Genomic DNA, 14,647 nt, shown 5'->3' with positions numbered 1-14,647 from the left:
CATTGCTGCAATCTCGTGATTCTGATGAGGTTCTTGGCATGAGCTAAAGTGATCAAAGTACGTTTATGTAAGTCACCTTGCCGTGAGGACGAGAGCACAGTAAATTAATGAAATATAATTACATAATTTTTTTCCAATACAAAGTTGTCTGCGGTTTCTCACACTAACAGTATAAGAGAATCACGAGATTGCAGCAATGGGATTATGCTGCATGCCATGGTGCATTATTGAAATGCGGAGGAGGTGGGTTGTCAGCTCAGAGATTCGATCTTGCAACCTTTCGTTTACAAGTCCAACACTCTAACCACTAGGCTACCAGATACTCAACTAGTCTAAAGAAGGCCAGTTTTATTGCTTCTTTAATAAGAACAACAGTTTTCAGCTGTGCTAACATAATTGCAAAAGGGTTTTCTAATGATCAATTAACCTTTTAAAATGATAAACTTGGATTAGCTAAGACAACGTGCCATTGGAACATAGGAGTGATGGTTGCTGATAATGGGCCTCTGTACGCCTATGTAGATATTCTATTAAAAAATCTGCCGTTTCCAGCTACAATAGTCATTTACAACATTAACAATCTCTACACTGTATTTCTGATCAATTTGATGTTATTTGAATGGACAAAAATGTAGCTTTTCTTTCAAAAACAAGGACATTTCTAAGTGACCCCAAACTTTTGAACGGGAGTGTACGTATACTGTGTATTACCATTAGTATATAACCATAAGTATTATATATTCCTGCTACCAGTCACTTTCCATCCCTGTTTGCTTTCCAGCCACCTACACTGACACTTGCACATGCACACTAACACTCAAACACACTCACACCAACACTCAAACACACTCACACTAACACTCAAACATACACACACACACACACTCACACCAACACTCAAACATACACACACACACACACTCACACCAACACTCAAACATACACACACCACACTCACCACTACGCAGGCACCCACCCAGCACTTATGCTGCTACGATATTTTTACTATTTTTTTTTTTTGTGTTATCATTATTTATTCTGCTACCAGCCACTTTCTCCTAATCTCTACCGACATGTACATACTGTCTCTACCTCAACTACTCCAGTATCCCTGCACATTGTACATTTGGTACTGGCACCGACCCTGTATACAGCTTACATTCTTTAGTTTTTATCTTCTTCCCCTCTTATTGCTTATTTTTCCTGTTGTTTTTGTTCTAATATTTTGATATTGAATACTACACTGTTGGRAAGGGCTTGCAAGTTAAGCGTTTCACTGTACTTGTGCATGTGGCAAATGCAACTTGAAACTTGTTATGCAACCATTCTTTCCACAATTTAGTGTGAAAACACGAGAACGTGTGTGTAAGTATCAGCTAACCACATCATATACTAGCAATGTGTCAGTCGATGACACAGTCGATGAGGTGGATACGCAACCATTGGTTGATGCATGCAGCGTCTGAGCAGGGGAAAGTGATCATTGTCACTGGGTCATGTTTACTTTTGATTCATGTAGCTGACAACAACTTATAAGTCATAGCTGAACAAATTCCATTCAAATGGCAGACTGACCCCAGACATTTTGATGGAGAACCAATCGTTCATGGGAACATTGTGACACCATGAAACATTAATAACCCAATCATAATGCAATTACTTTGAAGGTCATTTAAACGGGCAATCTGCAGTTAATACATCCATTTTGGAACTTATACATTTAATTATATTTACCCATTGATTCTTGAAGAATATGCACTACATGAGCAAAAGTATGAGGACACCTGCTCGTCGAACATCTCATTCCAAAATCATGGACATCCAATATGGCATTGCGCATGGTGATCTTAGGCTTGTGTGCGGCTGGTCGGCCATGGAAACCCATTTCATGATACTCCCGACGAACAGTTCTAGTGCTGATGTTGCTTCCAGAGGCAGTTTGGAACTCAGTAATGAGTGTTGCAACGAGGACAGGCAATTTTTATGCGCTTCAGTACTCGGTCATCCCATTCTGTGAGCTTGTGTGGCCTACCACTTCGCAGCTGTCTAGTTGCTCCTAGACAATTTAACTTCACAATAACAGCACTTACAGTTGACCAAGCAGCTCTAGCAGGACAGAAATTGGACAAACTGACTATTTGGATAGGTGGCATCCTATGACAGTGCCACATTGAAAGTCACCGAGCTCTTCAGTAAGGCCATTCAACTGCCAATGTTTGTCTATGGAGATTGCATGGCGGTGTGCTTGATTTTATACACCTTGCAGCAACCGGTGTGGCTGAAATAGCCAAATCCACTATTTAAACATTATTTTGTTTAAATAGTGTAACTTATAAATGCCTCATGAGCTTAGTTCAACTGTCGTACCCCATCAGAACCCAAAACACAAGCTTGTATTACTCCAATGTTTGTAAACAAATTAAATGTAAGCAAACACTATATAGCCTCAAAACATGGTTAAAACTATCCATTTGATATCAGTCCTTGCATCCATAGTGGTTACATTTCTCCAGCCCCATCCCAAAGCTTTTCCCCAAAACAGGGACTGTCAGTAAGAAAATGTACTGTAGGTTAAGATTAAGAAAGTGCATTACACATTAGAGAAAGTGAGATGGTTGTGTTACACTCTGCTAAGTGCTAACACACAACTCATGATATCCCACCAACACACATTGAGACTTTGTGCTCCAGTCTCATGACTCCCACTGGACTCTGATCGAGGAGAAACCATCTAATGGGAAGCACGCTTCAGAGTGTGTTTATAGATTTAACTATGTTAGCCAATGGGTGGATAGAAGACTGTGCCATCAATAATAGTGACCTTTGGGGCCTCTGTGTAACATTGGAGTAATTAATACTGTTATATCATCTGTTACAACCAATTTATTGAATGTGGGATTGAACACAAGATCATAGTATATTATGGACAGCCTTTGAAACGTTAAAGGTAAAGCTAATATTATCCATCATCCCAACATCAACATATGTAAAAATTGTGCACTTCTATGTTTTCACACGATGCACTAGTGTGATTTTGACCAATTTTGAGAAGGCATTGCCTACTAATTGGTTGATGATGTCTTTGGAAAAACTTAGAAACTTAGAGAAAGATCATGCCTACTCACAATTGGTCAAAATCACACGATGCACACCAGTGTCCTTGTAAACACTTATCTTTTTTACTACAGAACATAGAAATGCACAATTTTTACATACAGTGGCAAGACAAAGTATGTGAACCCTTTGGAATGACCTGGACTTCTGCATAAATTGGTCATCAAATTTGATCTGATCTTCATCTAAGTCACAACAATAGTCAAACATAGTGTGCTTAAACTAATAACACACAAATTATTGTATTTTTCTTGTCTATATTGAATACATCATTTAAACATTCACAGTGTAGGTTGGAAAAGGTATGTGAACCCCTTAGATTAATGACTTCTCCAAAAGCTAATTGGAGTCAGGAGTCAGCTAACCTGGAGTCCAATCAATGAGACGAGATTGGTTAGAGCTGCCTTCGCCCTATAAAAAACACTCACAAAATTTGAGTTTGCTATTCACAAGAAGCATTGCCTGATGTGGGCGGCAGGTAGCCTAGTGGTTAGAGCATTGTGCCAGTAACTGAAAGGTTTCTGGATTGAATCCCCGAGCTGACAAGGTAAAAATCTGYCGTTCTGCCCCTGAACAAGGCAGTTAACCCACTGTTCCCCGGTAGGCCGTCATTGTAAATAAGAATTTGTTCTTAACTGACTTGCCTTGTTAAATAAATAAAATGTGAACCATGCCTCGAACAAAAGAGATCTCAGACGACCTAAGATTAAGAATCGTTGACTTGCATAAAGCTGGAAAGGGTTACAAAAGTATCTCTAAAAGCCTTCATGTTCATCAGTCTACATTAAGACAAATGGTCTATAAATGGAGAAAGTTCAGCACTGTTGCTACTCTCACTAGGAGTGGCCGTCCTGCAAAGATGACTGCAAGAGCACAGTGCATAATGCTCAATGACTTACAGAAATCTTTGGAATATGCTAACATCTCTGTTGATGAGTCTACGATACGTAAAACACTAAACAAGAATGGTGTTCATGGGAGGACACCACGGAAGAAGCCACTGCTATCCCAAAAAACATTGCAGCACGTCTGAACTTTGCAAAAGTGCACCTGGATGTTCCACAGCGCTACTGGCAAAATATTCTGTGGACAGATGAAACTACAGTTGAATTGTTTGGAAGGAACACACAACACTATGTGTGGAGAAAAAAAGTCACAGCACACCAACATCAAAACCTCATCCCAACTGTAAAGTATGGTGGAGAGAGCATCATGATTTGGGGCTGCTTTGCTGCCTCAGCATCCTGGACAGCTTGCTATCATCGACGGAAAAATGAATTCCCAAGTTTATCAAGAATTTTGCAGGAGAATGTTAGTCTATCTGTCCGCCAATTGAAGCTCAACAGAAGTTGGGTGATGCAACAGGACAACAACCCAAAACACAGACGTAAATCAACGACAGAATGGCTCAACAGAAGAAAATACACCTTCTGGAGTGGCCTAGTCAGAGCCCTGACCTCAATCCGATTGAGATGCTGTGGCAGGACCTCAATAGAGCGGTTCACACCAGACATCACAAGAATATTGCTGAACTGAAACAGTTTTGTAAAGAGGAATGGTCTAAAATTCCTCCTGACCGTTGCGCAGGTCTGATCCGCAACTACAGAAAACGTTTTGTTGAGGCTACTGCTACCAAAGGAGGGTCAACCAGTTATTAAATCCAAGGGTTCACATATTTTTTCACCCTGCTCTGTGAATGTTTACACAGTGTGTTCAATAAAGACATGAAAAYGTATGATTGTTTGTGTGTTGTTAGTTTAAGCAGACTGTGTTTGTCTATTGTTGTGACCGAGATGAAGATCAGATCAAATGTTATGACCAATTTATGCAGAAATCCAGGTATTTCCAAAGGGTTCACATACTTTTTCTTGCCATTGTATGCTGGGGTGGCGCTGGAGATGATAAATATGAAGTTGAAACATTTAGAGATTTCCCTTTATTAACAAACAATGTTGACTAATGTCCTATTTATTAGAGATGGTCAGCTTGCCTCATGCTTTGCAGTGGTGTACTCATATTCATTGCCAATATTTTTGTCAGACCACTCGTGTCACACATTAACCTGATTACTAGGGACTTTATTAATAATGAGTCCAAAGGGGAGAATAGACTACAATAGGATTTACAGCCTTGGCAACAAGGTCTACAGTCTGTCTGGAACTCAACCACTGAAGTGAGACTCATAGAATGCCATGAAGGATTTCTTTGAACTTAGAATGCCCAATMATTTTCTTGTTTGTTGAGCTCATCAATCTACTTTTATAATTTTTTTWATAGAAATTCCACTTAAGGACTCATGAATGGGGAAATTACAGTTTATTGAAGGAAGTGAAAGGACGCTTCATGGGCCTCTCCTTCCTCATTGGTGAGCAGGAGGCAAGTTCTTCTTCTGGTGATGGTGAAGTGGCATAGGATACTGAACAAAATAATGTAGATCAATAGATAATAGCAAATATAGATAATACTGATCATGCATAGCACTACCTGCATGTTGTATGTCTCACCCTGGATGGCCTGAAGGTCACCCGGAGGATCCTTATTGGTCTCACCCTGGATGGTCTGAAGAGGAACGAGATCTACTTACCTTTTTGTTGAGACAGATCTTTGGAAGCTTCGTGGAGGAAATTAATATGTGAAAGGAGAGTTTTGAGGTGTCAGTTTTAAAAGAGTTGAAAAGACTGGTTGACAAAAAAACTATTATTGCCAAATCAGTGACAGCAGGAAATGTCAGTAGGACTGAGTTGAAACGATTGATGGTTATGGCAGTGAAAAAAGGAACTCTTCTTGAGCCTCGCCTTCCTCTTTGTGGATTAGGAGGCAAGATGGTCCTCGTCGTGGTGCATTCTCTGGTGTTGTAGTAGTGCCGAATGCTGTGATCAAAGAATGTGGTGTTAGAAAATAGATGATAGCAAATACGCCTCATGATCATGCACAGCACTAACTGTATGCTTTTGAAAGCAAAGTAAGAAGTCTCCCACTGGGCACAAACTGGTTGAATCAATGTTGTTTCAACGTACTTTGACAACTTATTGTGACGTGTAATSTACGTGGAAAATGCATTGGATTTGAAAGAACGTCCTCAACGTAAACTGTTGTTTTGAGGGTGAAATTTCAGCCACAGGATTATGTCATCATGGTCACCAAATTTCAACATAGACAAACCTTGTATTAAAATATGTTGAATTTGTAACTTTAAAACAACGTCAGATCTTTGACGGTATATCCACTATCAGAAAACAAAACAGTAGGCTGGGCAGCACCTACTGCAGAATATATCAACAACTATCCTCAAGTCTCCCATTCAGGGTTTTAATCAAGCCGAGCTTTGCTATTATATTTGTCACTGACTGCTATCAATGTGCTATCGTGAGAATGATTGTTGAAAGATCTCCACTTAAAAACGAAATAGATTAACTGTTGCTGTCGAAGTCATTCCAAAGAATAGGTTTAACAGAGCAAATGAAATGTGACTATACTTTATCATTCATATATCATTAATGATGCTGTTTAGGCCTATATATCATTTGCAACGTCATCAACGGCTATGGTTTCAACAAAAAATAGACAATACAATAGGCTTAGGGTTTTTTCAAGCTCTGGTTGATTTCAAATGTAATGATATTTACTRATATTGAATTGTGTTTGGTTGTCAACGCAACAAAATATCTGTAACGGCGTTCTAAATCTGCCTCCTCCTCGGACGAGGAGGAGCATGGGTCGGACCAACACGCAGCGAGGTATGTAGACATAAATKAATTTATTTGAAATACAAAGACGAATACGAAACACACGAAGAACACTTGATAATTTTACAAAATAACAAACACGACGTAGACGAAACCTGAACATGGAACTTACATAACTACACGCAGAACTCACGGACAGGAACAGACTACATCAAACGAATGAACAGCCAAAACAGTCCCGTGTGGTGCACATACACAGACACGAAAGACACAGGAGACAATCACCCACAAACAAACAGTGTGAACAGCCAACCTATATATGGTTCTCAATCAGAGGAAAACGTCAAACACCTGTCTCTGATTGAGAACCATATAAGGCTGATTACAAGACCTAAACATAGAAACACAAAACATAGAAATGCCCACCCACACTCACGCCCTGACCGACTAACACATACAAAACAACAGAAAATAGGTCAGGAACGTGACAATATCAACATTTCAAGGAGATGATTATAGCTCCCGTTCAAATGTTGTGAATGATACACACAAAACAAAAATATAAATGCAACATGTAAAGTGTTGGTCCCATGTTTCATGAGCTCAACTAAAAGATCCCAGAAATTTTCCATAATATGCACAAAAAGCTTATTTCTCTCAAATATTGTGCACAAATTTGTTTACATACCTGTTAGTGAGCATTTATCCTTTGCGAAGATCATCCATCCACCTGACAGGTGTTGTGCTATATCAAGAAGCTGATTAAACAGCATGATCATTACACAGGTGCACCTTGTGCTTGGGAAAATAAAATGCCACTCTAAAATGTGCAGTTATGTCACACAACACAATGCCACAGATGTCTAAAGTTTTGAGGGAGCATGCAATTGGCATGCTGACTGCAGAAATGTCCACCAGCGCTGTTGCCAGATAATTGAATGTTAAATTCTCTATCATAAGCCGCCTCCAACGTCATTTTTGAGAATTTTGCAGTACGTCCATCCGTCCTCACAACCGCAGACCACATGTAACCATGCCAGCCCAGGACCTCCACATCCTGCTTCTTCACCTGCGAAATMATCTGAGACCAGCCACCCGGACAGCTGATGAAACTGTGGGTTTGCGCAACTGTAGAATTTCTGCACAAACTGTCAGAAACCGTCTCAGGGAAGCTAATCTGCATGCTTGTCGTCCTCACCAGGGTCTTGACCTGGCTGCAGTTCGGCGTCGTAACCGACTTCAATGGGCAAATGCTCACCTCCGATGGTGGAGAAGTGTGGCCTTCACTGATGAATCCCGGTTTCAATTGTACTGGGCAGATGGCTGACATAGTGTATGGAGTCGTCTGGGCGAGCAGTTTGCTGATAATGCCCCATGGTGGCGGTAGGGTTATGGTATAAGGCAGGCATAAGCTACGGACAAGGAACACAATTTGTATTTTGTCGATGGCAATTTGAATGCACAGAGATACCGTGACAAGATCCTGATAATTGACCGTTGTCACGTGTAACCATGCTGTCTAATTGCTTATGATGTATTTGTAAAGCAATGAATTTACCATTTTGCAACTAAACACATTTTAAAGCAAAAATCTATTTAGAAAAAATCTGAGAATAGCAATATTTTGCACACACATGAAGGTACTCATAAGCATTCATTAATGAAAAAACACAAATGTAAAAAAATTGTGGATAATGCGCTTTGACTGTCATATACCTGTTTATGACCTGTTTTCAACTCTTGCAAGAATGAGAATGAAATTGATWAAAAWAAATTGACCTTTATTTAACTAGGCAAGTCAGTTAAGAACAAATTCTTATTTACAATGACAACTTACCCCTGCCAAACCCAAGCCCGGACGACGCTGGGCCAGTTGTGCGCCACCCTATGGGACTCTCAATCACGGCCGGTTGTGATACAGCCTGGAATCGAACCAGGGTCTGTAGTGACGCCTCTAGCACTGAKATGCAGTGCCTTAGATCGCTGCATCACTCTGGAGCATAACATAGGCTGTCACAGAATCAGTCAAACAAAATGAACTTATAATTTTGACTGACAGGTGGTGGGCGACCACACACCATTGCAATACTCCTTTTCGGAATGGGGCTGATTTCCACCCGGAATGGTGCTGATTTCACAGTCTCCATGGCCAATACTCTATACTTCTCCTCCTGATGAGTACTGGGGAAGAATATCCTGTCTAAGGTGAATGAAGTGAAGTCAATATCGAGTATGATGCCCTTAGCTGCTGGCACCTTGACCTCTTCCTTGTTTTTCTGGCCATCATCAGCTCCATGTGTGTCAACAGAACAGTAATGGAYCCACAATAGACAATGTACAACAACAATGGGTTTATACAGATAACTTTCATAAATCTAGGACTTGTTTTCAACTCTCACATTTAAAAAGCCACTGAACACACCGTTTGGCACGTTTGTTTGTCTGTTGCTCATTAGAAAAATGAGATTTCAGTCTTGGAGGTGTATTTCCTGACCGATTCCACGTTTGGTTGGTGATGTTTCTCCCCCATGACACACAGCAGATGCGGAAGCCTATTTCACTTCCTCAAAATCCCCAGAACTCAAGAAATCTGTAATGAATTTTGCTATTTTTGCTGAGGATGTTTTAGTTGCGCAATTTTACACCGTTGGTGGCCTAACACCCTATTAAGACACTATGTTGGTGTTTCCTTTATTTTGTCAGTTACCTGTAGATAGGATACCAACCTATAATCTACAATAGGCTATCTCATGCTTTTAACTAGACCCAGAAGATTAGAAGAATACCAATTATGCTCTAACTTTCTTTGACAATTTCAATAGTAATTTCTCACTGTGTCTTCCATTGCTCCAACATAGGACAGATCAGTCACCGGCAGGACAACGGTTGGGTTTTGGTTTTTGTGTCACGCCCTGGCCATAGAGAGGGTTTTAGTCTCTATTTTGGTTAGGCCAGGGTGTGATTAKGGTGGGCATTCTAGGTGTTATATTTCTTTGTTTTTGGCCGAGTGTGGTTCCCAATCAGAGGCAGCTGTCTATCGTTGTCTCTGATTGGGAATCATACTTAGGCAGCCTTTATCCACCTGTGCTTTGTGGGTAGTTGTTTTCTGTTTTGTGTCTGCACCAGACAGAACTGTTTCATTTTGTTATTTTGGTTCAGTTTGAATAAATTATCATGAACACGTACCACGCTGCACTTTGGTCCTCTTCTTCAGACGAGCGTTACATTTTGAGATCTAGAAACRGACACTATCTGTCTATCTATCTACATCCATGCAATCCCCAGAGACAAACATTGGCAATAGAATGGCCTTACTGAAGAGCTCAGTGACTTTCAACGTGGCACCGTCATAGAAAGCCACCTTTCCACAACAAGTCAGTTCATCAAATTTCTGCCCTTGTGAAGTTGGCATCATTTGATTTAATAATACATGATTTCTCTGTTATCTTGCCTTCCTCCTCCGGCATGCGCTATTTAGTGGCTATGACCATCTCTGGTTGTGACAAATGGAGCGGTTTCTGATTTCTTCCCCCAAATGTTGCTTTAGCTTTTGAACTGTTGGGGACGATTAGCTATTAAGACTCTCATGAACACGTATCTTCTATTCCCCTCTACGATGCTCACAGGCTTCACAGAACACATTTGAAGGGACCATGACAAAGCGACAATTGAAAACTGTGCAGATATTTTTTTCTCAACGACTTTCCAATACCTTTCTGATGCAATTTACTCACTTTTGAATTGAAAAAAGATTGTTGCACCTTTTCTATGTTCAACTCATTTGACATATTTTCTTATTAGCCTAATGAACATAGACATTTGGTTGCTGTTTGTATCTGTGCTAAAATGGTTAAAAATGACCTAAAATGAAAACAATGATCAAATTGGTCGATATTGCAAATAAAATATCAGATATAGGTATTATCCCAGAATCAGCCCAGCCCTAACTAAAACCAAATAGAAAGTGTGTAGAAATGATAATGGACTGTATTAGCCTATATTTTTAAATAACAAGCCTTTTTCTTGCCCACAAATTGCTTTTGACAAACATCGATCTGGAAAACATTTGTGCGTTGAAATCGCGAAGTGGCCCTCAAGCCAAAATGATTGCCCACCTTTTCTATGAGGTGATGCCAAGACCTACTAGTGAAGGGCATTTCAACTCTCTTCAGTTTGCCTTTTCATTCTGTTTCGTTCACCTAAAAGCTGGCTCCGATAGACATAGACATCGGAGGGGCTCAGACTGGCCTCTGCCTGGGACCTCCAAATCCCTAAGTGGGCCCCTGCCACCACTAATATCATGTATTTTCTTTGACATCCTTGTAGGGGTTCATCTTCAAAGTGCCCAGTTAGCAGAACGTTAACAGCGAACAGCAAACAGTTTATCAAAAATCGAGAAAACTCCGGTGGCAACAGTTTGCAAGCGGGCAAAGTTTAAACCGGAGAACGTTTTATTTGCCTAGCTTCTGCCAGTCTTTTAACTTGCGAAGGAACACATTGATGGGCAACGCCGCTGGTGAAATCGCAGGGGCCTTCATAAACTTACCTCATTCATTGATAAGCTGTCACGAATCCCGCCGAAGATGGTGCCTCTTCCTGTTCGGGCGGCGCTCGGCGGTCGTCGTCGCCGGCCTACTAGCTGCCACCAATCCCCTTTTCTGTTTAATTTAGTTGTGTCTGATTTGTTGCCCCTGTTTAGTGTTTAGGTTTGGTTGTGGGCTATTTAAACCCAGTTRGCCCGCCGGCTTTTGTGCGGGCTTGTTTTTCTGTTTGTGGTGTTYGTTTATTCTTGTGGTGTCTGTTCCTGCTCAGTTTCGTCCTGTTTGTTGGACTGGGACTTTACGCGCCCTTGTGTGTGTGGCGTGACCGTCTCTCTGGTTATTTGGAATATTAAAAATCCACGTCTTTTGGAACTACCCTGCTCTCTGCGCCTGACTCCTTCACTCACCACTTTTTAAGTCCTGACATAAGCTTGCATCTGTTACTGTCTGACTTGACCTCACGAAGTCTGTGCTGGTGTTCTTTCCTGGCTGAAGTGACAGACTGACTGAGTCCGTAATGAACTACCGACATCTGAAGTGCTGTCACATATTAGTGGTGTAAAGTCCACTCCAAAAATCSTGGAGTCATTCACCCTGTGTAACATTCACGTTCAAATTATGTATTTGTTGACCAGATTACATTATATGCGTCATATGTGTAAACTAAAGCCGCGTTCAAGTRCTAGTCGGAACTAGGAAACGCAGAAATTTCCGACTTGGAAATTGGTTGAACGTGGSACGTGTATAACTACAACCAGTTAGCAAATCTGACATTTCCGAGTTTCCTAGTTCCGACTAGCACTTGAACGCGGYCTAACAAATGCATGATGCAATGAGGAGACGTGCATGACAGCAACAAAACCGTTGACAAAGGTTTTCTAACTTTGCTAGATGCCGCATTCAAAATAACTGGAACTTGTACATTTCCGACTTCTGACTTCAGTGTGTTCAAGACGACTGGGAGAATAATTTTGAACGGTCATCCATGTCGGGAACTCTGGCCTCTTTTTTAGAGCTTCGACTTTCCGACCTGAAGATCACCGATGTCATGAATTGTCCTTTGTTATTTCAGAATTCCCAGGTGTCTTGAAAGCACCAAGAAATCTTGTTCATTTTCTTTGTCATGGACCAGATTGAAATGGTTTCCTCCCTCTAGTGGACTTTCTTTAAATAGCAGCTCGTGGCTGCACTTCCTGTGCTTGTGATGGGAGCAGAAGACGAATCCAGAAAGCAGTTTTGTTGTTGTTAGCTATAAATTCGGCATAACTCTGTCAGGGAGGGGCAACTGYCGGCCCACGGGCCGCATACCCTCTTTTGAAGAACATTGGATCTAGTCCCCACGAGGGGTTTCAGCTTACTGTTGCGAGTTAGAATAGTAAAATACACAAAGTGCAATTTTGGTTGTGCATCACCAGTTCTTCTCTTATGTCAGTCACTGATAGTCAGTCAATTATCCCATGTCAGCTAACCTTATTTTATTGATATGTTAGTTTAGCGGCCAGCTATTTAAATTTGTTATCATGGTTGAATTAGCGGACAGTGATTTTGTTAGTCAGCCTCTCTAACATCATATTAAAAACTGCAAACATTTCTCTACACCCTATGGCAAAAAAAGTTGTGTGTGTCAACTGTAGGGGTGCCCATGTTGTTGGGGATCGAAAAAGTCCAGTGCAAGAGAGGCAGATTGAGGTGGTCAGGGTCAGAGTAGTGCAGAAGATGTCATATGCTGAGGCAGTGAAGAAAGTAGAGGAGGATGGGTCAAGGGCAAGGGATCCTGAGAGGATCCCTGTGAGTAGTAAATCTGTGCCAGCACAGARGGATAGGCCATTCATAGCAATGGTTATTAACTGTACTGCAGAAATGGAATGTAAATCACAGAAAATATATGTTGTGGCAGATGTAAAGATGTACTTGGGTGTATTAGATTTGACTTCAGAAGAGTTACAGGGTGTGTTGCATGGTGGTGTCCCGTCCTCCCAGGCCGTTGGCACGATGTAGGATCAGACAGGGTCAAAGTAGTGGAATGGGGTAGTGGGTCTTGAATGTTAGTCGAAAGTGTTGTTATTTTATTTGTAAATATTTTTTACAAAGTGTAATGAATTTACAATCCTGTCCAGTTGGTGGCGGTAATGCACCTTATGATTGCCAACCGCCATTTAAAGACCAAAGAAGAATAACAAAAAAATTAAGACGAAGAAGAAGGGACGCAGATAGAGCAATGAGCCAGATATTTCACCGGATGTATAAATGTGAAGCATCTGGTTGGYGTTTCCATTCACTTTCAAATATGGTGATGAGAAGAAGTCCAGTTGCCGGAAGGGGAGAAGATGAACCGAGATGGATTTTGGCCAACTTTTTGGTCATTCCTAATCGATTAACATTTGATCTCCATACAGTTTTCTGTTTCCAAAACKACGATCTGTAACAAACAGAGTGGACTAAGTTTTGTAGACTTTACCCTTTGCCAAACTTGTAAAAAAAAAAAAAGTGTTGTTTAAAAGGAATGCAAATTAGTTATTGCAGACGCGCACTTTACAGGTAAGGCGTTCCCTAACGGAAATATGCAAATAAATGCTTAGCAGGCGCCATTAGGATCTCACTAGCTCGTGCTTGGCTCTGCCCACCTCCTTGTTTGTTATACCCACTATGATTTAATTTACTCACGTTGGAAACGACAGGCGCTGGTCTATCTTGGGTTAGCGAGTTATACAAATCTTTGATAGGGACGTCCCAAGGATCCCGGATAGCTTGGACCATAATGATACAGCAGTGCACAGCTGATAGATGTTAGCCAGCCAGGCAGTGTAACAAATGTAAACAAGCTAGCTGTCACAAATCTGTGCAAGATACACCGTTTCTGTGAGGAGACTGCTACAAACAAGTAAATGATCCGGCCAACAATGGAGCAGATACACGGCTTGTCATCGTCTTTTGTATTCTTCCCGAACCATCGTTTTGGCTAAATGTCAATGTCATCTCATACAGCTAGCTAGCTAAATAGCTAACTAAGGCCAGGGAGAGCTTGCTGGTGACTACGGTACGTTATCCCTTGTTGTTTAGGCTGTTTAAAAATATATATATTTAGCTAAACTAAGTGATCACCTTCATATATTTTCACTATATTGTATTTATTTATCTACCTAGCTTGGTTGCTAACTTTAGTGGAAATGTCGATCACTGAACAGTTAGCTAGCTAACGTTAGCTAGCTTTCTAGGGTTTAGAGGATGTGAAAACATGAATGTCTTAACTAGTTAACGTTATCTTTTCCCCTGCCTGGTTGTGTCTGATTATTTATTGATTCATTG

The 14,647-nt window shown here is 40.9% G+C and overlaps 1 protein-coding gene across 8 annotated transcripts in view; it reads left to right on the top strand.

Annotated features, from left to right (window-relative positions):
• The window catches only part of LOC111956866 (E3 ubiquitin-protein ligase MARCHF2), a 60,931-nt gene that overhangs the window by 38,368 nt on the left and 7,916 nt on the right, over window positions 1-14,647 (top strand). For 2 of the 8 annotated variants that reach the window (XM_070436613.1, XM_070436612.1), the window contains exon 1: window positions 13,923-14,378. The exons of 1 other annotated variant lie outside the window; for it this stretch is intronic. The gene's annotated coding sequence lies outside the window, so the exon portion shown is untranslated. Of the gene's footprint in view, window positions 1-13,553; window positions 13,880-13,922; window positions 14,379-14,647 lie in introns of those variants that run through there. 5 more of the 8 variants (XM_070436610.1, XM_070436611.1, XM_023977544.2 and 2 more) reach the window with 3 other exon arrangements.

This window comes from Salvelinus sp. IW2-2015, linkage group LG32, assembly GCF_002910315.2.
Source record: "Salvelinus sp. IW2-2015 linkage group LG32, ASM291031v2, whole genome shotgun sequence".
Taxonomy (NCBI): Eukaryota; Metazoa; Chordata; class Actinopteri; order Salmoniformes; family Salmonidae; genus Salvelinus; species Salvelinus sp. IW2-2015.
Note: the sequence above shows the minus strand (reverse complement) of the source record. Positions and strands in the feature narration are given on the sequence as shown.